Consider the following 26,941-nt stretch of genomic DNA (forward strand, 5'->3'; position numbering starts at 1 on the left):
TCCTTTACTCTTATGAGGCTGACTTTATAGCTGATCTGATCCGAAAGAAAGAATATCGTTCAGCTAGATCTTTTGATCTCAGTTTCCGCTATATAGATGAGGTATTATCTTTAAACAATCTTAGTTTCGGGGATATGATACATCGCATCTACCCCAAAAGAACTTGAGATAAAGGATACTACAGACACTGTAAAAAGATCCTCATATCTTGACCAACACTTAGAGATCGATGGTAAAGAAAAACTATCGATAAAAGTTTACGACAAACGTGATAAATTTTCATTCAGAATTGTCAACTTTCTCTCATCTGTGGCACCTGCGTATGGAGTGTTCAAATCACAACTCATATGTTATGACAGAGCTTGCCGAAACTACGCAGACTTTTTGTATCGCGCTAGAACTCTAACAAATAGGCTTCTGGAGCAGGGTTATGTTGCTACAAGATTGAAGTCATCATTACAGAAGCTTTATGGTCGTCATCATGAACTCGTGGATCGTTATGGTGTATCCATCTGCACCATGAAAACTGATTTATTCAACGGGCCATAGTTTTACTTTCCTCGTTTGTCTATCCCGGACTTGACTTTTTATGAGCAACTCGGTGGGTGTTTCTAGAAAAGCAGAGGACGCTTACCCTACCGGTGCACCTGGTCCATGCTTCCAGTTTTTAGTGGAGTCCGAGTTGCTCATTTGCTTCTTTTACTTTGTATGTATGATTTTAATTACTTTATGTTCATTGTTGTGTATTTCTGTTTTCCATGTCTGGTCCTTGTCGCTGGATTACATTCTTTTGATTACCGCTATAAACGTGTTCCCTTGATTACTCTTTTAATATTTAATTGAAACCTCTTACTGACAATTCTAAATTCAAACCTTTTGCTGACAAAGCTATCAGTCGATGCAATACCTCTGTGGCATAATACAATATTCTTTATTTCAGACTTTAAATTATTTGGTAAACTGTGTTTTCACTGTACTATGTACTATCTGTTTAACCAACAATATACAGTGTAAATAAGTGATAATACTCTCATACATAATGATTTTCCAGTCATACACATTATAGCAAAAAACAGTTGTGTGAATCATAGTCTTTAAAGTATATTGAGAGATTTTTTCAATAGTTTATAAATGATGTTACGATATGTCTATAAATAAAAAAAGTCAATGAATAAAACAAGGAAGTGAAAATCTAAATATTGAAAACGAAAATGTCGGATACAATAATTTATAAATGTTGCCAGCTGTGTGACCCTTTCAGGCCATGTAATTATGCCACCGACTGTAAGAACTGTGGCATGACATTCTGTACGTTGTGTTACCCTAACCACGTCTCGTCGTGTAAAGCAATTGTTGACGGAAAACTTAATGAATGCAACGAACACAACAGTCTTATCTTCATGTATTGTGTGCAGTGTAATAAATTGTGTTGTTCATTTTGCAAGTGCAAAGAACAAGATCATTCAACTGTATACTTGCGTGACGCTTACGACAGTATCAGCGTAGAGATACAAAACAACACGCAATACCTTGATTCAAGGGTAAAGCAAGAGGAGAGTTTCCTGGAAAACGTAATCGAAATACAAAAGGAATTGCTTGCAAAACAGGAAAAAATAAAAGATATGAGTACGGCAATTCAAAAGCGCGTTAAAGATGTTGAAAATTCTCTCCAACAGAAATTGCAAGTGAAGTTCGCAAAAATTGACAAAGTTGTTAGAGAATCAGAACATATTGCGTCGGCTTTGAAGGATGCGAGGGTAAATCTTATTGCATTATCCAATGAGCATGATTCTATCATGTTTCTCCGGAAATGGAAAAGCCCAGGCAGTATATGTGAATGGCACGACCAGTTTCAAAAGACCCGAGAAGATCATTATGACCGAGGGGAATTAAGCATTGGAAAAGACTTTGATAACATGGAACTCCATTTTTCCGGGGCTTTGAACAGGTAATTGATTATTTAATTTTTAAGGCTCAGAATTAATTTCTATCATCCCGTCACGTTGGCATTTTCACGTAGAGCATTACTTCAAAACACGGGAAAATCATCCGAGAATATTTATTTTCAAATATTAAACAAAGTCACGAAATTCTGAAATGAGAATGTTAGTAGATAAAAAGTGATATAGGGAACCAAGATTCGAGCAGAAATGAAAAGAACAAATTCCATGAATAAAGAATAGACAGGGAAACAGACACACACGACATAGAACATGGAATTACCAAAACAACATGTATGAAGAAACAAAGGGTAAATGAGCAACTTGGACTCCACTAACAACTGGTGAAATGGATCAGATGCATCGGAGGGGTAAGCGTCCTCTGCTGTTCTAGAAACATTCGCCGAGTTGGCCATATACTGTCAAGTCCGAGGTAGGCGAACTATGACAAGATGAACAAATCGGTTTTCATGGTGCAGATGGATATACCATAATCCACGAGTTCATGATGAAGACCATCACATTTCTGTAAATTGTAGCAACATAACCATCTTCAAGAAGCGTAATTGTACGAAGTCTAGCATACTACAAAAGGTCTGCGTTGTTTCGGTAAGCTTTGGCATAATGCTTGAATTTTGATAGGAAAACTCCATTAACAGGTAAAAGTCTTCGCGTTTGTCGTATAGTTATGTCATGAGTTTTCCATTTCTATATATCATTTAGGAAACTACTGCAATGAACCTGATTTGTAACAGCTATTTCTAATGTAAATATTGGGTTATTGACTGAGATAAAATGTAATAAAATTGACCTTATATTTCAGATCAATAAAATATCGAAAATAACCAAACGATAGTCACTCGTATCAAGAAGGCATTCAAATTTAATTCATGCGCGGAAAACAAATTCCGGGCATTCGATAAAACTATGCGTTCTTTGGCACTTTTTATTATATTTTGGTTATTTACAATTTTCAATTAACTATTCTATTATTGACCTTTGATGATCAGCGGTGTCCTATCCTCAACACGTTCTATCAAAATCACATTCAATTTGTATATCTTCAAAATCGTTCACGATCGATTAATATATATAATATAATAATCAACAAAAGAAATGATATAATATTTTCATGAAAAGAACTTTTTTACCGTTTTGTAGAAGACAATGACAAATGGATCAAATATCTAAGGCTCTATATGACACAGTAACAAAAATATGTCTAAGACCAAGTACGGACATATCAGAAAATTATCAGGAATTTAAGTTTGCTGAATTTAAGGGAAAACCGCATCTTTCAGTTGAATCGAAATTCTTTGGTTATGAAGATCAGTTATTCCTCGGATCGAATTTCCACTTTTAATGTGCAGTTAATCAAGCGTAAAAGACGTATCCTGGTATCATGACGTAATGATGTCTTTTGGCGTCTGAGTCAGCATTTGGTGAGCATGTTTGTGCCAGGCATGTCACTAGTCTTAAAATTATTTAATTTGGAGTAACCGTGACTTTGTTACGGCAAATTGTTCACCTTATATTGACATCAATCAATTTCAATCCTTTATTGTTGTGACCTTACGAATAAACAACATTTCGGATTTTCATTTTATCAGTTTCGGAACATTTTTTTTTAAAATAATGAATCGAAAGCCTTTGTGGTCTTGTTTTTCACTGTTGAAGAGTAATCAGGAGAACCAAGGTTATAGCGGTAATCGAAAGAATGTAATCCAGGGACAAAGACCAGACATGGAAAACAGACATACAGAACAAAGAACGTAGAGTAACTAAAATCATACATACAAAGTAAGAAAAGCAAAGGAGCAACTTGGACTCCACTAAAAACTGGGAGTATGGACCAGGTGCACCGGTAGTGTAAGCGTCCTCTGCTTTTCTAGAAGCACCCGCCGAGTTGCTCATAAAAAATCAAGTCCGGGGTAGACAAACGAGGAAAGGAAAACTATGACCCATTGAATAAATCAGTTTTCATGGTGCAGATGGATACACAATAACGATCCACGAGTTCATGATGACGACCATAAAACTTCTGGTGTGATGACTTCAATCTTGTAGCAACATAACCCTGTTTCAGGAGCCTAATATTTAAAGTTCAAGCGAAGTTGTAAATTGAAAAAGTTATACAAATGTTTAGAAATGTAACTTTGTGTCGTTTCTTTTGTTGACTAGCACTAGTCAATTATATGTATGCAATTATATGCAAAGAGATAATGGATCCTGTACACTCACAGGAAGTAAGTGTAGTGATAGCTATTTGTGATTAATGTAGGGCGTTGTCCTGGTAGAATGTTTTAATGATCAGTTAAATGTTTATAAAAATGTTTTTATATTCCTCATTTTTAAACCTTTTTGAGCACAATGAGAGGAACGCAGGTCAGCACAATTGTAAAATTTCGGCTTTATAGATGACGTTTTATCACAAAATAATCCTCAGTTTTGATGATATCTGAGTCACCAAAAGGCTAGATAGAAAAGGAACAATAAACACATTTAAACCGTTTCTTATCTTTCGTATTCATTATCCTAAAAGAATATGATCTGTTTTATATGACAGTTTGTTGAACAACACCGAAGGAGAAATACCTATGGAAACCGACACTGACGTCTCAAGTGGACAAGCCATGCGAACAGCAGAGAAAAAAGAAGGAAGTGTAAAAGACGAACAAAGGTATCGTTGCAGCTTAAAATATAACCCGCACTTCTTATTCTCAGAAATTTGTACAGGTATGCTCGCTATTTCAAGACTACAAAATGAAATAGACCAGTATAAAAGTGGCGAAATTATGCTTGTTTTAAAACCGATAGGACTTATGTAGATAACTATTCAGTTTCCTGTATATACCGTGGTCTTCAATTGTGAACGAGAATTGATCGTAATTGACCAAGGTGTATATGTATAAGACTTAAATTATAAATAATATAACTATATACAAATATAGGACATTACTTTGTACATGCATGCTATTTAGACATAGTCTCTAAGGGTGACCTTTACGTATAAAACATTATAAAAAGAGTTATTCGAATTTAGCTATAATGTAGGTCTAAGAATTCGTAAGACAAAAAAATATGAAAGAGTCTTGTTGACTCCTTAAGTAAACATTACTGCTGCTCCTAAAATAAGACTATCCTGGGTTTATTATAAAGATGTGAACACACTGATGACTCATAAACGTTGCTTGTTTATCACTTTCAGAAATGACGCTCTTAAACATATGCTTGACATATCATTGTCCCTACAAGTAGCTGTTAAATCACTGAGGAGTGCAGATGGCATACGTGAACACACTAAGCGTCCTCGAGTTATTACTGCTGGCGAATATAATGAGTACTTAAATACTTTTATTGGATGTGTCGATGAAGCACAGAACTACATGATAAAGCTCAATAATGACAAGTAAGTTTCTATACAGTACCCGTTTTCCATCATAAAACTACTAGAGTCAAATCATGTGGTTCAGTATGCATTACAATTCGCAATTCCACATTACGGCAGTTTTGTATGGAATGCCAACAGGGTCAAAATTTTTAATCCGTAAATTGTTAATTTATAACTTCTTGATTTGTAAATTGTTAATTTGAAATCCATTAGTTGCTAATTTGTAACTTCTTGATTTGTTAATTGTCAATTTGTAACTTTGAAGTGTAAAACTTTCCATTTTGTACATTGAAATTCTTCATTTGCAACTTCTCACTTCGTAATATTTTCCGAAACTTGTAAATCATCAAAATATTCTTACTTTGTAACTCGTCATTCCTCGTTTGTCTACCCCGAACTTGACTTTTTATGAGCAACTCGGCGGGTGCTTCTAGAAAAGCTGAAGACGCTTACTCTACCGGTGCACCTGGTCCATGCTCCCAGTTTTTACTGGAGTCCGAGTTGCTCATTTGCTTCTTTTACTTTGTATGTATGATTTTAATCACTTTATGTTCTTTGTTGTGTATTTCTGTTTTCCATGTCTGGTCTTTGTCCTTGGATTACATTCTTTTGATTACCGCTATAACCTTGGTTCCCTTGATTACTCTTTAAACATTGACAGTGTAATTAACAACGTAAGATTGACATGTCACAATTGGTAGTTCTTACTCTGAAGTTTTGTGACGTGAAACATGTCTATTCGTTAAATGTCAAAACGATTTGTTTTGTTTGGTTTTGTTTTTTGTTTTTTGTTTTTTTTCATTTTTTTTCATCTATTTAAATCTAGTTTGTTTGTTTTTTGAGTTTGTTTTTTTTGTTTGTTTGTTTTTTTTACCATTTCATTCGCGAACTTTTTGTAATTAAGGACTGTTACATTTGCTCCTCCGATTGAGATCTTTTTTATATTACATGTGTAATCCTACTTTCACCCCTCTTGTTAAAGCATTGTAAAGGTGAATATTTGCAAATGTAAAATTACAAAATAGTACGCAAATGTAATAAAAAAAAGTTCGCAAATGTAATGCACCGGTTGTCTTTGAGTTAATTTGTGTTACAAGTTAATTAAAGTGACTTGTTGTTTTAAAAGATTAACCGCATTAACATTGTATGTTGTATTAATTGTGTGGTGTAATTGTTTGATGTACATGTATATGTAAGTATAGGGCTGCGTGTAGTACAATACCGTGCTTTCTGAGGTTCAGCATCTGTACAAAATTTGTGTTTCCAAACACTACATCTCTTAACCCCCTTTTTTTAGTTTCAACCTACTATGTCCTCATTACCATCGGCCTCACAACCATCTAAATTCATTTCTGCAGTTGCAGTTTTGTTTTTTTTATATTATTATTTCTTTTTATCTATACTTGACCCATTAGTGAATTAGGAAATATCATGAACTCTCCCTTTTCTAAACATGAAATCAAATGGCCTCTTGTATATCTTTTTAGTACTGATTATGAAGACCACCAGTAAAACCACTTACATGTGTATACAGAATTCAACCGTGTTTACAAGTGCATATAAAAACCGCAATCAATTGAATAAGAATGTTAATGAGTTTCTGGGATTTAGACGAAAAGTCGTTTTTTTAAGCTCACACCGTCGTCGTTAACAATTTTTCGAAGCTCTTCTTCTCTTATACTACTTGACCAATGGGAATCAAACTTAGTGTGAATGTTTCTTGGGGTATTCTGCATAAAAAATGATGAGGGAATTCTTGATCCGTCGAAAAGCACCAACGCCAATACTAAAATAGAACATAGGGGTCCGACAGAAGTTTATCGCATATATTTCCAGAACCATTAGGTTTACCCAAATTCTGACTGAGTAAAAGTGTTAAATTTTGGGCTTAGGTCTCACTAACCAATTTTAAAGTTTCCATTACTTTAGATGTTAAACAAATAATTTTCAATGTTTTACTGTGAATTCCCAGGACAAATGACACCTTAAAGTTGCATACCATTGCAAAGCTGGGAAACTAAAGCTTTCAAAATCATTATTATTCTAATGGTACGATGTCCGTAGAAATTCTTCACAAAATGTACTTGAATAAAAAATGCTGAAAATCAACATTTTTACCTTTTTTGCTAACTGGCAGCATGGATGCAAATTACTCACACATGTAAACATTATTCATACACTTTTGCAGTAAATTATATGTATGAGTTTAAAGTACACATTCTCAGCTTTATTTTGACTACTTTTAATCAGAATACACACAAATAATGCACTTACAATGCATAGATCTAGGTTCAGTGTTTTTATAGGACTACATATGGGATGGCCATTTGACCAGGAAGTGAGACCTTAATCCATTACGTCTCGTTGGATTATTGTCCTTTTTGAGGTTTTTTGCTATTTTTGATGTTATTACTTTCAAAAATCTTCTTCTCTGACTCTACTTGACCAATTGCAACCAAACTTGGTATGAACGGTCCTTAATATATTCTGCATAGAACTGATATGTGGATGTTTGACCCGTTAAAAATAACCGCCGTTACTAGAAATAGGACATTGGGGGCAGACAGTAGTTTTTCGCACCGTGAGGTTGAGCTAAATTCTTTGATTGCTGAAATGAACTTTATTATAAGGCTTACAAAATTCTGCGGGATAAAAGTTGTCAGACGACCCCTGCTAAGAATACATGTAATTGTTCTTGAAGGGGAATAAATGACAATTTTTTATTACAGTTTTCAGCAAATATTTTGAAAACTATGATAGATTGAAATAAACTTCCATTTCGTGAAATGATCCTGATGACAAGTCTTCTTAAGTCAAAATGGTTGTACAATGTCATGCATTGCCCTTGAAAGGAATAATTAAAGTAGATGAACGATTCGGGCTCCTGGGAGCTTCTTTTTTGTTAGATGAGTAAGTATGTGATACTGGATTTTCAGAGAAACTGACGATTTACCAACTAAACTATCTAAAACATATAAACCTGTTTTTAATGGTGTTTCCCTGCATAGTGCATTAATAAGTGCTGATTTGACTGACACTTTTTCAGATAATTTCTGTGCGATGACCACTATTGCTTTTCATTGTCAAACACCGATGCCAGGAGAGTGGCTAGAAAACCCGATATATATTTGAAAACTGTTTTGTTAAGTTGTTGTCTTCTGTAAAAGAAAGTGTAAACAACATTTTCAAATTCAAATATATAACAAAAATATACAAATAGTGGAGTCGTATAAATACATGTATCTAGGCACGGTTTTCAATTACAACGGCAGTTTCTCTATTGCAAGAAAGCGTCTAATAGATCAAGCCCAAAAAGTGTTTTTGATACTTTGATATCACTAGTACTGTTATATTCTTCTGAGGTCTGGGGTTTAGAAAATAAGCAAAACATTGAAAAGGTGCATCTTAAATTTTGTAAAATTATCCTTAAGCTGAGAGGCAGCACTCCAAATTTTATGGTTTATTGAGAGTTAGGTAGAATTCCACTTGAAATATTTGTTAAAGTAAGAATGGTTAGCTTTTGAGCAAGAACTATGCAAAAAGAACAAAAATTGTCAAATCGAATGCTTCTGCTTATGATAAAATTGCATGACTATAAACCAACCAAATTTAGGTGGGTTAACTATATTAAATCTGTCTTGGATGATACTGGTCTTAGTTACTTATGGAACGAACACGTTACAGTAAATATCAACTGGCTTAAGGTTAACAGACATTATGTGATCAATTCTGTCAATCTTGGTTTTCACAAATGGAAAACGCACCTCGCGGTGAATTCTATTCCACTTTTAAACATGAATTCAGAATTCTCAGATTGTCGCCAACAGAACGTATTCATTTGACAAAATTAAGATGTTCCAAGTTAAAACTACCAATAGAAACTGGGGTGGTAGTCTGGAGTCCCACGGAATCAAAGAATATGTAATCTTTGTAAAGAAGGAGTGGGAGATGAATTTCACATTTCGTCCAATGTAATAATCCAACGGTTAAGTATTTAAGATCTCGTTACATCCCAGATTACTACGTATACTCAAAGCAACTAAATGTGAGTAAATTTGGGGGTTATTGACTATCTGTAATGTTCAATTATATAAAAGAGTGTGTGCTTTTTTACGGAAAATTGCTAATATCATATGAAAGGGAATGTGTTAAAATATAAATGTGAATCTGTTTGCATTCACATATTCACATGACTGTTCTGTGTATTGTGTCTGTGTATTTGTCTTATTTACATGTATGTACATATTTGTATTTGTTTGTTTTTTGTTTTTTTTTTGTTGTCCTCTTGTACACCTACTGTGTCTGAGGCTATCAATAAAATCTTGTCTTGTCATGAATTAATTAAAAAGGTTTGGATGTGTGTTAAAATGAAATATGTGTACAAGTTTTACAAGCCATTTAGTGATATATATATATACATATATATATATATATAGAGGGGTCTGAAAAATTCCCAACGATGTTAGAACTGTCAAGTTTGCGAAGCATATTTTTGTCGTTCCCTCCGCGGGACTCGAACTCGTACCGCTGTGACATCTATGGCAACACCGCTTGCACTAAGTCCAGCGCCCTAGACCACTCGGCCAGCTAGGCTATATAAAAATATAGCTTTCGCTGGCCGGGTGATTCCTCCTCGTAGGATTAATCTAGGGCTGTAACTTAGTACACGATGTATGGTAGTGCGGGACAGTTCATCTAGGTGTTATTATGTAGGATAGAGGATCAAATTAATGATGCATGTCACAACAAATCAATATTAGACCGAATGGTCTAGGGCGCTGGACTTAGTGCAGGCGGTATTGCCATAGATGTCACAGCGGTACGAGTTCGAGTCCCGCGGAGGGAACGACAAAAATTTGCTTCGCAAACTTGACAGTTCTAACATCGTTGGGAATTTTTCAGACCCTTCAATAAGTTTACGTTATCTTCCCTGTATCAATTTGATCCGATGGAGCAGTGTAGAGAATAGAGTCGTCACATTCTGAGACGTTGTATATATATATATATATATATTCTACGCCTAATTATGTCGATAACTGAAGAATATTCCCCCGTAAAAAAGCTCGTCCTGTCAAGATTTTGGATTTATCTCTACATTTATTTCGAATATCTATACACCAAAATGTAGCAAAACATGTAACCTGTAAGAATGTGATAGATATTATATGTTTTGTTACCATACCCCGTAAAAAAACTGCACAAATCACGTAACAGAAAGAGACCGTCCTGTCAAGATTCTATCTCTTTAACCCTCTCAAAATTAAATATGTTTATATCAAAATAAACTGTTCAATATTGTCTTTAAGAATGTGTAAATATTTTTGGCAGACATTTATAATTAAGAAAAATAACTTTGATTGTTCCCATATCTGATACCCAATAGAAAATTTCCTGTCGGAAAAAGTTCGTCCAGCTAAAATTCTTAATTTATTTCTGGACATATTTCAAAAACATATATATCAAAATGTAGCAAAAGTTCGTCCTGTCAAGATTTTCCCACCATGCCAAGACAAACCGCTCCAGAATCTAACTAAAGACCCAGCTGAGATAATAGATACCTTTATGGCCACATCTGTACTATCGCGTTACCAAAGATAATTAGTGCCTGTAGGGAGGCAGACCAGAAATTTTTGCTGGTATTTCTTGGCATGGACAAATGTTTGAGAGACTGAATACTTGTAAAAATAACAAGAAGACAGACGACAAAATAGAATATGTTTTCCCATTTCGTTTTGGGAACATAATAATTCAATGAAAAACTACCAACAACATTTGCAATTTGTGGTCATAAATAATACCTTTCTATATATATATAGTATGAACACCCGTAATGTACTATGGATCAGTATGTCAATAAAGAAGGGTGGTGGTCACTCGAGACGATTTTGCAATGTATACATAAGGCCTAAGAGGTCTGCCCAGCGCTTGTTCTATTCCCTACTTGTAGATTTTCTTTAAGAAATAAAATCAAGTCTTTACAATCTTTTCCTATTTTGTATGAATAAATTTCATTTTCCGACGACGGCCGTGTTAAACCGTGGCTTTTGTGGAAATTTAAATATGGTCGTCTTTGAAAGGCCTTGTAAGTGCCTATTTTTATATACAGTGAAACCTGTCCAAACCGAACCCTATAATCCGAAAACCCGTCTAAACCAGATACTTCTTGAAATCCCTTTGTATCAATTTTAATGTATTTTGACTTTGGTAAACTGAACCCCTTTCTAAACCGAACAACCTTAAAGTCCGAAAGGGATCCGGTATAGACAGTTTTTGTCCCTTATATTTGTGTAATCGTGTTTTGGTTGGCATTAAAACACAAATCCCAGGTTGCAAGTTCTAGCATTGTTTATTAATCATCGTAACATGGGAAACAATGAAAAAATAACCTGTAATAATAAATAACCATCGTAAATACATGGTATGATCAATTTGCGAATTATAAAATGTTCAAGGTAATCAAAAATAGGAAAAATAACAATATTTTCCTTATAATCTAAAACTAATTACGAATATGTCTTTCGTACATAAATATCCCATTTTAAACTCTTATTCAAAATGTATAGATCATGTAAATAATATCATGTATAATATGCATTTGTTAACTACACATATAAATCAATCTCACATATATTAATCTGTGAATTAACCAAATAATTGAAAATAGTAATATGTAATATAGACAGACATACGTTTTTCTGCAGTAACAAATAGAGCAGACAACATGTTAAACAACGCATAAGCATAACATACCTCACATGTTTGTGTAAAGGCTGTGTTTCCTATGGCCTTCAGTTTCAGGACATCACTATAATATTCACCTGAAGTACCAATATTTATACCCATAAATATTCGGGTCATATGAACTACTGAATCAATATAGTAAAAATAGTTATCTCCCTTCCATTCACATTTTTACCAGAACTGAGCAGTATTAAATTTATTCAGATTGAAATGATTTATCACTCACTCATACATTTTATCAGAATTATGCTAAATCCATATGAAATTATGCATTTAAGTTATTTAAATGTTTTTAATCAGTTTTATGCAAATCTTACTGTTACAATAAAGTTATTTAGTTGAAACTGTTTAAATCTAAAGTTTATTTAAGATTTTCAAAACACTCTAATCAATCATACAAAGCATTCAAACTCAATCACCAATTTACTGCATAAAGATCATTTATTCTCAGGATTTAAAGAATTGAATGTTATAAGTACTAAATTATTAATAAGAAACAAACCTCAAATTAAGATCGGCTTTATCACAGATAGACAATCCAGGTAAATATAAGATTTTCCACTAGACAAAAAATGGCTTCTTCACTCCTTCAAAACCTAGAGTCAACTACCCACAATCACAAGTTCCCGCCAAAAGATAAACCAACCAATAAGAAACAAGGAAGGAGTAGGAATATCTGAGAAATAAGGATATAGCAGACTACAAATGTACTGTAAAGGAGTAACATATAAAATTACAATTTCAAGCAATGAAATTGATAAAACTAACTTTAATTGAATACAAATCACACAAATAAATCACATACAGGGATACATGACTACTAACAATAATACATTGTTCACAAATACAAATTGATAAAAATACAGCTATACCACATTTGTGAACATTTATTTTCTTTTTTTAAATGGCGGTACTGTTGAGTCCCTTGATATGTATGGCGTTGCACAACTTCTTTAAATGGCACTCACTCTTCTACCAAACTAGGTTTTCTCTATACGGTTCAAAACTGTAATCTAGCCAGATGACATTCCTTAATTATTATTATTTTTTTCATTATTTTACTTAATCATAACTTTTAAGTAATTAAAAGCACTTTTATTCTTCGTAAGAAATCATTTAAAATTTTTAAATCCCACAGATTGAAACTAAAGTTATAGTCGAAAATGCATAAAAAAGAGGTCTGTCTGTTTTAAGACCAACCCGTTTAATTCCCGTTCTGGACAGCAGCGCCTTCTTTTGTCTTCCAATCCGGAACGCCATCTGTCGTGATAATTTGACATTTCACGAATAGACATGTTTCACGTCAGAAAACTTCAAGACTACCACTTGTGACATGTAAATCTTACGTGGTTTATTACATTGTCAAAGTTTAAAATGACAAGTTACAAAGTAAGAATATTTTGATGATTTACCACTTTTGGAAAACGCATTACGAAGTGAGAAGCTGCAGATGAAGAATTTCAATGTACAAAATGGAACGTTACACACTTACAAGTTACAAATTGACAATTGACGAATTTCAAATAGACAATTTACGAATCAAGAAGTTACAAATTAACAATTGACGGATTACGAATTTTGACCTCGGTGGCATTCTGTAGTTTTGAACGTAAATCAACTTACCTACACACCGCAGTTGTCAACAAGACAAAGTTGTTATTCAATATTTTATTCATCATGTGTAGCATCTATCGAAATAATCTTGCGAAGAAGTACACCGTAAATTCTTCTTATTCTGTCCGTATCTCGTCGTATTCTTTAAAACCGACAGTAAAATAATGATGTTGATGACATTACATGACTTTGGAAAATTCCATTTTCACTTTTATAATTGGCATCTACAATTAACGAGACCTAAGCCAAATTTTGTGATTTGTTTATGATACTAGTAGATGGGATGATAGGTTAATGGAAAATTGATAATTTATCGAATTATAATCTACATTTAAAAAAAATTAGTATATAAAAAAACAATTAAACACATATATTCCTGGCCAGGACATTTGGCCAAACACAATTATATATATTTTTGTAACTTCATTGCAAGACTGCAAATGTGATTTATTTACTTCGTTGTCCCGTCTGTGACATCCACTATGTTGGGGAATTCAATCAATCTTTTTACAAACGTTTGAATGAACACAGGAGTGACGTAACAACCCATACGTCATCATTTTAGATTACTAAACTTTCAGCTTAATGCAAATCCTAACCATAGAGCAGAAAACGACATGAAGCGTGAAGCGGGAAGAATTTTTGATAAAATAATTCCGTGTCTTACATCTACAAGAAATGAATAAAAACATTAAGTTTTTCTATTCTTGTATAATATATTTTCAAAACTCTGTTTGTTTATGTTTCTAGTTGGATTTCTCACAAAGTTCAAGATCTTCTAAAACCCTTTTTTCAATATTGCACTCTCGGTAATAGTTTTAATACATCACAGGTATTCACTCGATGATGCAGTGAGTTGTGTTCATGTTATCTATCACAATACAAACTCAGTTTCTGCCTTGCTTCGGAGAAGGTCATAAGTTTACTTTAAAAAAATCTAGAGGATTGCACAGCGATATAGATAAAGATGTCATACTGTAAGAAAACATATAATAAGCAAACTATACGGTCAATTAATGATTTTTGTCAGTTATATATTTTGGTCGGTTTGCACTGACAAAATAAAATTGAAAACAATTATTTTATTTTAATTCAAAAACAAAAACAAAATAAAATTATATTGTTTTTATGATTTTGAAATCAAGGTTTTTTTTTTCAGGCGGATCAATACTTTTAAATTGTCTATCGATTACGCCATTTGTAATTTACATAGTTAGTGTATCGGGATACCCAATGGAAGTAGTTCCGTAGTTACGGGGCGTGGCTAAAATAACTAGTCAGGTTATACGAAATGGACAATGTTGCTCGATAACGCTGTATATTCAGAATTTCACAAAAAATTAAAAAAAATATAGTGTAACATCTTAATTGGTATCGTTGTGCAATCCTCTACACTTGTATGATTTTTTGGTGTTCGTTGCATAGTCATGACTCGACGATCCGATTCCCATTAAGTTTGCTGATTTGTAATTAAAATGATCACCGCTCTACATTTATATAAATGACAGAATCGTAGTTTTGATACGGTTGTTGAAAGTAAAGTAAAGTTTCTGAAAAATTTCTAAAATATAATGCAATATAAGTACCAAAACTTGCATATGACATTAAATTCAAACAAATAAAAGGCATACTTCAGACTAAAACTAGTTTATTGTAAGACGTTCTACCGTACTTGTTAGTACACCTGCTAGTAATTACAATGCGAGTACATTGTACATAGAGAAAATTACTCAACCGAAAATTAATATTTGTACATAACCTTTAATGAACACCACAGCTACTTTCAGCTTTTCTTATATTTCTACAGCTATCGCTATATGTATGCGCTTCGTGAACTGGAACGAAAAGACCGAAAACCTACCAAAGGACTTTTAGATAGATTGTTCGGAAAAACAAGCGAGTTTGATACTTTTGAGCGAACCAGGAGCAATTATGATGCAAGGTACTAAGTTTGTTTTGTTATTTTCAACAATAACAGACATAATTAACATGTTACGAGTCACAAAGTAGGGATATCGGATTAAAATCAGTAGCCCTTTAAAGGTGAAAAAAATATTTTTTTACTACGTGCTCCAAAGCTCTTTATACCATAGCCATGGTAAAAAAGTGATGAACACATGACCAACTTTTCGTGCACGCCTAGGCTGCATATATGTAAAAATATGAAGAAACTATTCCTATTAGAATCAAAATAAATTAAGGAAACTTTATTTTATCATGGTTTTACAACAGGGGCTGGTCAAATTTGTCGTTATTTAACCAATGCGAGGAGTTTCCTTGACTTATTTCTGATGTAATTTTTATCAAAAGTCTTATTTCTTAGCAAACCAAAATGACAACCAACTCATTTATAACTTACACTCCGACGAGTCCAATATTAGTTTGATGACGTGGTGTCCTGATTACCGGAATGTGAATTTAGCTATTTCCAAAAGGTGACCGGTCTAATCACATGGATTTCCTAATTTTCTTGCAAGAATTGGCGTTCGACCAAGTACACAAGTTGTGCCTATTGTACCCATTTTATATTTCCCGTTAGACTCATTGATTGATTCAATGGTCATAGATTAAATTCACAAATATAACTGTCATGTGGAATTCAACTTTTTTATTGATGATCAAATATGTGTCACGTATGAACAAATATTCTTTAACTATGGGTACATATAATTATGTCAATTTCTGCAATGTAAAAAACTTGAAAAGTGTTGTGCGCGTGGCTGAGGTGAAGTTATCGGGGTAATACTCATTTGTGTACTTCTCAGTGTCATTAAAAAAATAATGCACCATTTTATCCAGTCCTATTGTGGTAACATAGTATTGAAAATTAACTTGGATATACATATTTTATGTATTTTTTTTAGAGCTTTGCATTGATTACTGAAATGGTTTGTAATGCATCCATTGTAACTTACAAATGAAATCATACAAGCCTGACTATGTCACTGAAATACGCTGTAATAGAAAGAAAACTTTTCTTAATGAACGTCTTTTTGTCATAAAACATCACCACATTGAGAATTTGGTTACCAAGTAGTTTCTTAATATTAACTTTAAGGCGTCAATTGCAAGCAACGGAAGAGAGGTTTGTAATGGAACTGTCTCTTCTTCACCATTCGCTTGATACGTTAAATAATTCTAACTCAGAAAAAGATGGTAGAATTAAAAACATGATGAAAGAAAAGGATGATCTTCAGAACAGGTAATTATTGTAAACGTATGTTTTAATGCCAATTTATTTACTGATCTTAGTGTAATATGCATTTGAGGCACCTGTATCTAAAATGAATAAACATTTTTTCGCACATGAAGAACCCGGACACTTCAACATGTACAAAATCAATGTAATTTCGGACAGCTTATGTTACTAAGGTAAAATTATGTCAAGACTTACAGATTAATTTATGACACCCTAGTGAAGACCTTGAATTTTCCCATGACTGTAGAATGTTGTCTATTCTCCTTTTAGTTCTTCTGAATGACTGAATGGACAAGAAATGTCTCTCACTAGGTCGTGTACCCGTTTTATTTCCTGTACAACACCCGAGGTTACGGGTGATTTGCTTATTGCTATATTATGTAAGTTGGGCAGAAAAAAGAGCACAATTTCCCTAAACAGTTACCATGCACCGTGTTACCAAAGCAAAAGATGATTTTTAATTGATGTTTTTACAACCTTTATTATATCTTTGCCTTATTAAGGTAGGGCAAATTTCCGTCGTTATGGTCTTACTTCTAAAACTACCATGTTCGACAATTATGTACATTCTCTGTCTGTCACTTTCTCTTCTGTTTTAATAAAATTTTACCCCAGAACCTACTATTAAAAAGTTTATTTAAAATTGCCTTTTGGCTACTTGTATACTGAATATATCTCAATTTTATGTAAATGTCCAAAAGATGCCGTCTCCTCTGGTTTACCCATTGTTAGTTACCAATATCTTGACTGCTTTACGGTGTGGATTTTTGTAAACTGCAGAAGAAATCCATCACGTTCTGGTTAGGGAACAATGGTTAATACAGATGTTATTTAGACAGGTTTATAAAGACCGTTCTTTCACTATTTTTCATCCGTCACCACCATGTTTCAGGTTCACCTCCATCAGTGTACATCTGTTCTTCAATCTTTAGTGGCGCATGACCATTCCAAAAATACAAGACAGTATCTTGAAAAATAAGCAACTGCTAGCACTTCCGGAAAGTTCATTTCCTTTATATTGACTTGATCTCGTACACTAGCTGCTCCTTAGTGTTATCTTTGATATTGTTGATGTACCTTTTGTGACAATATGATTTTAGCCATTCAAACATTAATTACTCGTCTCTGATATATTTTTCTTCAAGATTAAGTTAATTAGCTGGGGATCAACTGACAAAAGACAATCCAACCATTACAGATCTCAGTGATACTAACAGACCGATGAAGATTGGCGAGAAATACGGAGAGCTATATGATAACGAATGGACTGATAGCATGGAATTGGTTGGTGAAATGAAAGAACTTTTCCCAGATTTAGAAACGGGAGAATATGATGAAATTGTTGTACATCACTTGCATAAATTACTTTTGGTAATGAAAATTAACTTTGATCTGCACTATCTCTCGATTAATCGTTTTACAGACTTGTAGTTATCTGCCACTTGCGTGTTTCGCCCTATCTATATATCGCGTTAAACCGGTACGACCTTAAATTAAAAAAAATACAGCTTTAAAATAGTATTATTAGTTTTTACCATACATAGACATAAACGGATATTACTACAGATACCACATTAAAACGAATACATGTACAAAACTCCAAAATCACACTTCAAGATGTAGCCTGGTTGATTCACTGCACAGGCTTTGAAAGAGAATTGAGGTATACAACAAGACATTAAACATCATGCAATATTTGGTTTTACGTTAAATAACGTATTGTCTAAATATCCTGCCTTTTTAACAATCTAACCATGAAACGATAATTATTACTGAAATATGTGAAAATATCATTCTGACATTTGTTTGGTTTTGCTATTTTGTTTTTATATTAATGAATAGTTCACCAGACATGTAGTTTGCTGTATCATAAATGCAATTGCGTCTTAATGAAATTCAAATGTCGAAACTTGTCTCATAAAAATGTATGTTTTACTGTTTAAGAAATGTTTCCAAGATTGTAAATACGAGTCGACGCTTCAACTAAGAGCCATAGGATTTACAGAGAGTGAGGAGGGTCAAGATGATACGGTATTATTATTATATCCAAATTATTATTTGGTTTCATTAGAATCAAGATTACAAATCTATTATCTCTAGCTTCATATTGCACGCATTGCATGGTTTAAAAAGGTAAATCATTTTTATGCAATATAATTCTGCGCTTCCAGTCGTGATCACCTTTTTTTCTAAATTTGCATTGATAAGCATGTGTAGCAATTATCTGTTCATATGTTTCTCTCTCTTATTTGGTTATCATCAAATAAATTTAGTCTTTAACGTTGGACATTTATATCGATAGCTTTATATTGTCCCAAGTCAAGAAATTCTGGCCTTTGTATGTCTTTTTTGTTTTGTTTTCTCTTTTAGTTCTCTTCATGTTGCTCGAGTCTAAAAGGACAATTATTTTGCTGTATCTCTGTATTATGTTCTTTTGGGACCATCTGCACTCTGCTTTGACATGTAAGAGTTTCCTCGTCGTTTATTAAAGACCAATGGGAGGCATTGAGCAGACATTTATCATACATTATAGTATACATTTTCGAACAAAGAAACTGCAAGTAAACATTGATAATTCCAATCTTTTTCGTAAATACCTTTTCTTGTGTTCACCTTATTTAGCCTGATGAGATTTTACATCTGCATGGAACATGTTGTAGCATTTGTAAACAAAACATGGATGTCACCGCTTTAACAGAATAAAGAAGCTGATTAAAGGCTTGAAATAGTATCGTGTGCTTTATTCCATTCATTGTCGTTATTGTATTTCTAGAACAACAATTTAAAAATAATGTCTACGAAATGGAAATGTACTTACAGTTTGCACTAAACAAAAGAAGTAGAAATTAAATTTGCAATTGTAAACTAGTTACATTTCTTCAATTAAACGTTTTATTTTTTAATGGTATTCTGGATATCGTGTTATATAATTCAAATGTAAGTTTTGGTACTATCTGTTACACTCGGGCTGATCAATAGTCATTATTAACTCTGTAGTTAAAATTCGATTCTTCACCATCTCTTCACCAGATTGCACCCTCTGGAGCTTAAACATCGAAAATAAACAAACCCGATCTATTAACAATTTTAACATGTACCATGTGAAATTTTGTACATGAACTTTTTTTCTTTGTGTCTTAGAACTATTTCTGAAATAAGGTGTCATCTACGTATCATTCAACGTCAGGACTAATCAAATCCACGCGAATACAGATATTGTGTTTAGGAACAGTATTATGGGAGTTAACTTGGTATTCTGTGAGGCTAGTTTGAAATTTAGTGGTATTGACTGAGACGACGTGGTGTGTAAACTTTGTTTAAAAGTCTGTATGAATCTTTCAGCCAACCCAATGGTCGTTGTATGATTCATTGCGGAGCAGTCATGTTTGATACCTTTTGAAATAACAAAAGTTCGAAATTCATCTGACGCTAATTGTGGATCATTATCTCAAACATCTTCTTTTGGATTCCATGTCTTGAAAATACATCTCTTCAAGTTTCAATTGATTGTTTCCATGAAAGTTAATTTTTTTAACATCTCATGCAGCTTCGAATGAGCATCCACTGTTACTAGAAATAAAGCTTTCATGAAAATTCTTTCAATGTCAACGTGTATTCTTACATACGGTGTATCAGTGCGTATAATGTGCTTGAAAGCATTTTTCGTCTGGTTTATTTTATCCATCCGTTTAAACTTAATACAGTTTCTAGATTTTTTCTTTTCTCACACCCAAAATGCCACTTGCTTGCGACAGAAGCATTGACTGCCAATTATAAAGTCTTTGGATTTTTTACACTACGAATTTGAGGATAGCACGCTAACAAAATACATCAAAATGTTTGTCTGATCTCTACGCCTGTATAAGACTTTACAGTCATTTTGTGTATTGTGAAAAACGCTGCACATCACCCTCACAATTTGAAACAAAATATGATTGAACAAGAAAAACTGAAGTTAATGTGATATTGTTATTTTTTAATCAGTTGTTTGCTTTCGTTACTTGAGTTGCGAAATCATACTAATTGGCGAACAGTTTTCCATGTTAGTTATAAAAATAAGAAATAATGCTAGTTTTAATTTCTGGAATTGGCCATATAAATAAATAATCATGTTTTTTTTTCATTTACAAGGAGCCATTTGATATTGAGGAATGAATAAATATTTTACATTCTTAAGATGTAATTTATACAAGCACTTATTTTAAAAAAAATCTTGAAGAATTTACGTTGCTTATGCCGGTTTTCTGTTGTGATTTTTATCGCTTTTTCTTAAAGATTCATGCAAAAGGAGCAAATAAGTGATACACAAAAAATAGTTTTACGTCGAACCTTTCAGAATGTGTAATAGACAAAGGTAACCGCTGAGTTGATATTTACATCAAGCAATAATCTCCCGCCAATATTATACATTTTATCATAATATAAGAAGGGAAATATTTAGTTTGTTTTGGGAAATGACCGTTGTAGAGACTATTTAAATACCTCATATTTAAATTTTATGTTCCCTAAGGCGAACGAAATACGAATGCAAAAAACCAATATCATAAATAGAAAAATAAAACAAGAAGAATGATTTTTTAATAAAATTTCTACAGGAGACAAGTATTAAAGACAGCAGTGCTTTTAGTGAAAGAAGCTTTAATTTAAAGCGAAGAAGAAACGCAGATTCCTTTGCTGAACATCTCTTTAAAGAAAAGGTATTAATTCGTTTTGAAACATCTAATCTGCAACTTATTTTATTGCAAAAATTTTAACCTTTAATGATTTATTACCTAACACAATACTTTTTTTTAAATCGTTTTAAATAACTAATCATTGATCTGATAAAACATGTACATAACTATGTTTAACGGAAACTTTGTAACCATCACATGTTTTTTTTAATATTGGAATATGTATAAGCTTGACATTAATGATTTTAAGGTATATGCAATTCAGACAAGTATCTAAGTAAAATAGGTTTGAGTAATAAAATCTAGTAGTTTTTTTTTTATACATGAGTATGTTCCTTTTAGAAATTGTGTAAAGATATTTTGGTTGACTGGGATTATCCTTGGAAAAATGATCAGATCATCAAGAAGTTAAAGGACACACCTTACTTTAGAAAGTGTGTCCAGTTGTGTTGGTATATGGTGATTCAGGATCCTATGGTATACTTAGAAGATGAACTTGAGAAGGGTACAATATTTGATAAAACATCCTACAAAGAGTTTGTACAGAAGGGAGACAAAGTCAGTTTCGTTGTTTGGCCAGCTCTGTATCTTCACAAAGGAGGTCCCTTACTCTGTAAGGGAGTTGTACAGGCATATTCCACAAAATAAAAAAATAACTAGTTTTCTTTTAGTTTTATGAATAGCTGTTTTTAAAGAATGTGTGAAATTACCCTTTTAATGATAAACTGATTATATAAATTAAATAATGCTTTATAGTGTTTACAAATGCAGTAAATTTGTATGTTTTATCTCTTTCAATTATCTTTGATTGATTATTTTTTAAAGTTTTCTCATGCTGTAAGAAACAGACAAATATTTTAATTAAACAATGTCGTTTATTTATTGTTTTAATTAAAACGAGTTTTTTTAAACGCACTAATGATGTACATCTAAAAGTCAGAAACAAAGTATTTCTTTGCTGTTTTCCTACGATAATAACACTGTATCTTACAACTGAGCTATGACTTTGTGTTCTAATATCCCCATTGAAATGCGATTCCTTACACCTTGCATTTTTCACATGATATACGGGGAAAGCGTACTACATGGAACGTCCGTCATATTGTTCAGGAAATATCAATATTTTTTAAATGAACAGGGTTTTTGACGTGGAATTTCAGGAAATTATTAGCACAATTACAGTTAAATATACCGATTTATACGATGGTTAATTATCTAAATGGTTTACAGATATGCGTAGTTATATAGACTATTGTTGATATTTATCGTACAGCGCTCTGAGAAATCCTTCTACATTCATACCTGATTATGTAACGCAAGAAGTGAACCAGTTGCCAAAATTTAACTTTTAAACAGAAAGATGAAAATGGTCAAATAAAATCAGAATTATCCGAATGCCATGACGAAAAAACATATGAGAACATTTAAAAGAGCCTCTTGTTTTTAACAATAGAAGGACTATCTATTCAACAATTGCTTGTTACAAAATCACCAAGAATCTAATTTATCGTATGTGTCATGTACATTACACTGACTACAGAATAAAATGAAAGTACATTCCGAGTGGTTTTTTGAACTATGTTTGAAATCTTAATTTACTGACGGTTATCTTCTCCTTTTCTAATTCATTAAAAAAGAAACATATTTACATTTTGTACTCCTTTTCGGATACATTATACGATTTGTACATCAATACAATTTTTTTTTAATTCACATTGCCATATGGTTTCTACACATAAATCAAAGCGCGGATGGCGTTGGACCTCGGAATTCATGATTGTTAAAAGGCATTTAAAAATTATTATAATCCGCTGATGGTAATTTTTCTTCTGCATTTCTAAAAAGATTAATTATTTACAATGGGAGCAGTGCCTTCAACAACTACTAGAACTACACATCCCCACAAAACTAATGGTTTGAAATTTCAATTTCGTCTTCGTTTTTTTTCTTTTTGTTTCGTTTCATACCGTTTTTATTTTCTAGACAATCTAGTTTTAGTTTTATACGTAGCCAATCACGTGGAATCTGTATATGGATACCAAAGGCATTAATAAAATATAGTTAGAATTTCTAAATATGTACATTGGAATTAAATGTGTTTGACAATCAATCATGTAAAATACAATTTCGATCGTACACTGTGAAAACGGGTAATTTATTTATACGAAATATTCAATTTGATACATTTTGATATTCATCCGCCAGATCTCCTTCGCGGTGGAAGTACTTTAAAGGCGGTTATCAACCGATAGAACTTTTGATTGACATCAGATGGTTTTAATGATTAGACTCAGAAGTCAAATGACTTTCGGGTAAAAATGACATATAGAGATCATCCTTGATGTATACCTCTATAATTGTCATATCAACAAATTATTCATTACACAAGTTTAAATGCCACAATAGAACGTTTTGGTCCATCAGACTAGTTTATTCATTAAAACAGAAATGTTTTAAAACCGAAAACAAGATTTTCCATTCTAGCGAATCAAAGGCTTTAGAAAAGTCCACAATCATTGAACCCTCAATTTTGTATTGATTTGCAAATTCAAAAACTTTCTGAATTTGTCGTATATCATCACCAATAAATCTTGTTTTAATGTAACAAATCTTGTCTCCGTTGATTTGTGTTAATGCTATCTTAGGACGGCTTGCTAAAAAGAAAGAACTTTAAGATCTATGTTCAAAGGGGATATAGGTTTGATTTGTTTATAGATAGAGAGTCTCCCTTTTTAATTAATAATAATAATAATACACTTGTACTTTGGCAATATGATAATTTCTTGTCATCATACCCGGTATTTAAGAGTAATATACCTGTCAAACTACCCGAATTCTATGGTGAACCTGTCCAACCTAGCTATATAGGCACCTAATTTAATTTTTATATTTAAAATGGCTTCACAACATTCTTCTATAGTGATTTCTCATTCACAGTTTCCAAAACTTAATAAAGCAGATTTAGAAATATATCGTTTAAATTTCTTCAATGTTTTGATTATCACTTATATATAAGGACAATATTTTTCCTTGATCAGTAAATCACCATTAATGTTTATAAATCTGTTGATGGATTCCTTGATTTGTCTTTTTTTCGATACCAAGATGGTAAGAAATATGCTGATATTAGATTGGCGCTTTTTTTTTAAATCTGTAACCAACTTCCCATAGTTTTTATCGTCTAAAATTGAGCTTTTAGTTTCCAATATGTCGTTACTCTGTTTCTGGATTTGAAACAATCACAGGATTTATCTAACAGCTTTATATAAGTCAAACCTAATCATGGTATACTTGGAGTAGGTCTTTTCGACGGACTCGTATCTTTAGGACACCAAATGAGTTGTTGTTTACTGTCATTAAACACACTCAAGATATATATCTTTATTTTTCTTAAATAAAGGCCTTCAGACTTATGAGAAAGTAATGTAAAGTTGTCAATATCAATGTCAATTGGGTTGCCGTGACACACACACACACATATATATATGTCCGTCATAATTCTTGAAAATGACCTATTTATACAGTATATATGAGTGCAATCACTTTCTTATTACAACTGATAAAAACTGTTGTCTAAAATGTTAAATATAATGTTCAAATCGACAGTATCAATATCATGTTGGTGGCTTTGACACATATTTCAGTACAAATGCTTCAAAATGAAAACGTATTAGTGCGAACAATGAAAATTTTCATTGTGGTGAGAAATGATGTAATAAATTTGTTAATTATCAATATCATGGGGGTGAGGCTTTCACACTTACATTGCATACCTTATTTTTTTTATACCAATTGACATATTTCAGTGGGGGTGAGAGCACTTTTGACTACCAGTATGGTCAGACGTTTTTGAATATAATGTTTTGTCAATATCAATATCATGCAGGTGGTTGTGACACACATAATCCAAACTTTATTTTTAAAATTATCATAAAATGTATGGGTGTGTTCACTGTCAGTGTTTAACTTTCAGGTTCTATTTTGCCTATCTACTAACACAGTTCCACGCATCCTTCGTACAACATTTCTTTATCTGTTTTACATTAACCACGCTCTCCCAGCAAACCGAAGAAACCAGCTCTGGTCTCATTTCAGCTGGTTCCCTTTTTATAAGTGTTCGTTTTCACAGCCTCATTTGTTTAGTTTTCAAAACAATCAAGCATAATAATGTCTGCTTCTTCCGATGATTTGTTTTCGAAATCACCGCTTTTATGTTTCTTCATTTGATTTTTCGGTAACACTATTACAGTCTATGTCATATTTATAGGTCGGTCTCGTTTTTTAGCACAGGTGGTTGAATAATTTTTGTCACGTCTACTTGTGTATCCACTTATAACTGATGTTCTTGTTGAAAAGGATCTCCTTCCTCAATGTGTTCATTATTTATCAATTTTGCAATAACATCCGTTTATCCAAATCACTCGGTATGCTCAATAATTCTGTGACAGATGATACCCATTCTACTTTGTATATAAACCGTATGAGTTAAAGCGTTGACAAAGAATGTTATGAACAGTCGGAGGGATAGACGAACGGACAGCGTAAATGACGATTCGGAAAGTACTATAAACAGTATACTAGTATTCAATTTTCAAGATTATTGTAGTAATAAGAACCGGTATTTACTAAATAGAAGAACTACTTTTATGTTTATTTTTTTTTCACTATTGACAGACCAGACCTTGATTCCAGCATTAATCAGATATGTGCAGAACTTTATGTTAAGTGCTTGTCCTTGCATTTTCTCAATTTTTGCAGCACCCCTCCATTTAATAATTGTATATGAATTAAACTTTGAGTTTAACCGTAAACTGTATTTGATATTGTAGTATAGAGATAAAAGAGTTACATATGATATGAGTTAAATATATGATAGTAAGGGTAATCAAGGGAACGAAGGTTATAGCGGTAATCAAAATAATGCAATCCAGGGACAAAGACCAGACATGAAAACAGACATACACAACAAAAACATAAAGTAACTAAAATCATACATACAAAGTAACTAAAACTAATAAGCAACTCGAACTCCACTAAAAGCTGGGAGCATGGACCAGGTGCACCGGTAGGGTAAGCGTCCTCTGCTTTTCTAGAAACACCCGCCGAGTTGCTCATAAAAAGTCAAGTCCGGAGTAGACAAACGAGGAAAGGAAAACTATGAACCGTTGAATAAATCAGTTTTCATAGTGCAGATGGATACACCATAACGATCCTCGAGTTCATGATGACGAACATAAAACTTCTGTAGTGATGACTTCAATCTTGTAGGAACAAAACCCTGCTCCAGAAGCCTATTTGTTAGAGTTCTAGCGCGATACAAAAAGTCAGCGTAGTTTCGACAAGCATTGGCATAACGTATGAGCTGTGATATGAACACTCCATA

The 26,941-nt window shown here is 32.9% G+C and overlaps 1 pseudogene across 1 annotated transcript; it reads left to right on the forward strand.

The window, feature by feature from the left end:
- The first annotated feature begins 1,169 nt into the window (after positions 1 to 1,169).
- LOC148604234 (uncharacterized) lies at positions 1,170 to 24,934 on the forward strand (annotated as a pseudogene). The gene is made up of 9 exons (XR_015915828.1): positions 1,170 to 1,948; positions 4,507 to 4,620; positions 5,149 to 5,349; positions 15,494 to 15,628; positions 16,745 to 16,888; positions 18,031 to 18,256; positions 18,830 to 18,916; positions 21,481 to 21,582; positions 21,901 to 24,934. The product of XR_015915828.1 is annotated as an uncharacterized LOC148604234 (transcript).
- Positions 24,935 to 26,941: the final 2,007 nt, after the last annotated feature.

The sequence above is a fragment of the Perna viridis genome, chromosome 10 (genome assembly GCF_037379345.1).
Source record: "Perna viridis isolate PV_CMFRI_1.1 ecotype Kerala chromosome 10, ASM3737934v1, whole genome shotgun sequence".
NCBI lineage: Eukaryota > Metazoa > Mollusca > Bivalvia > Mytilida > Mytilidae > Perna > Perna viridis.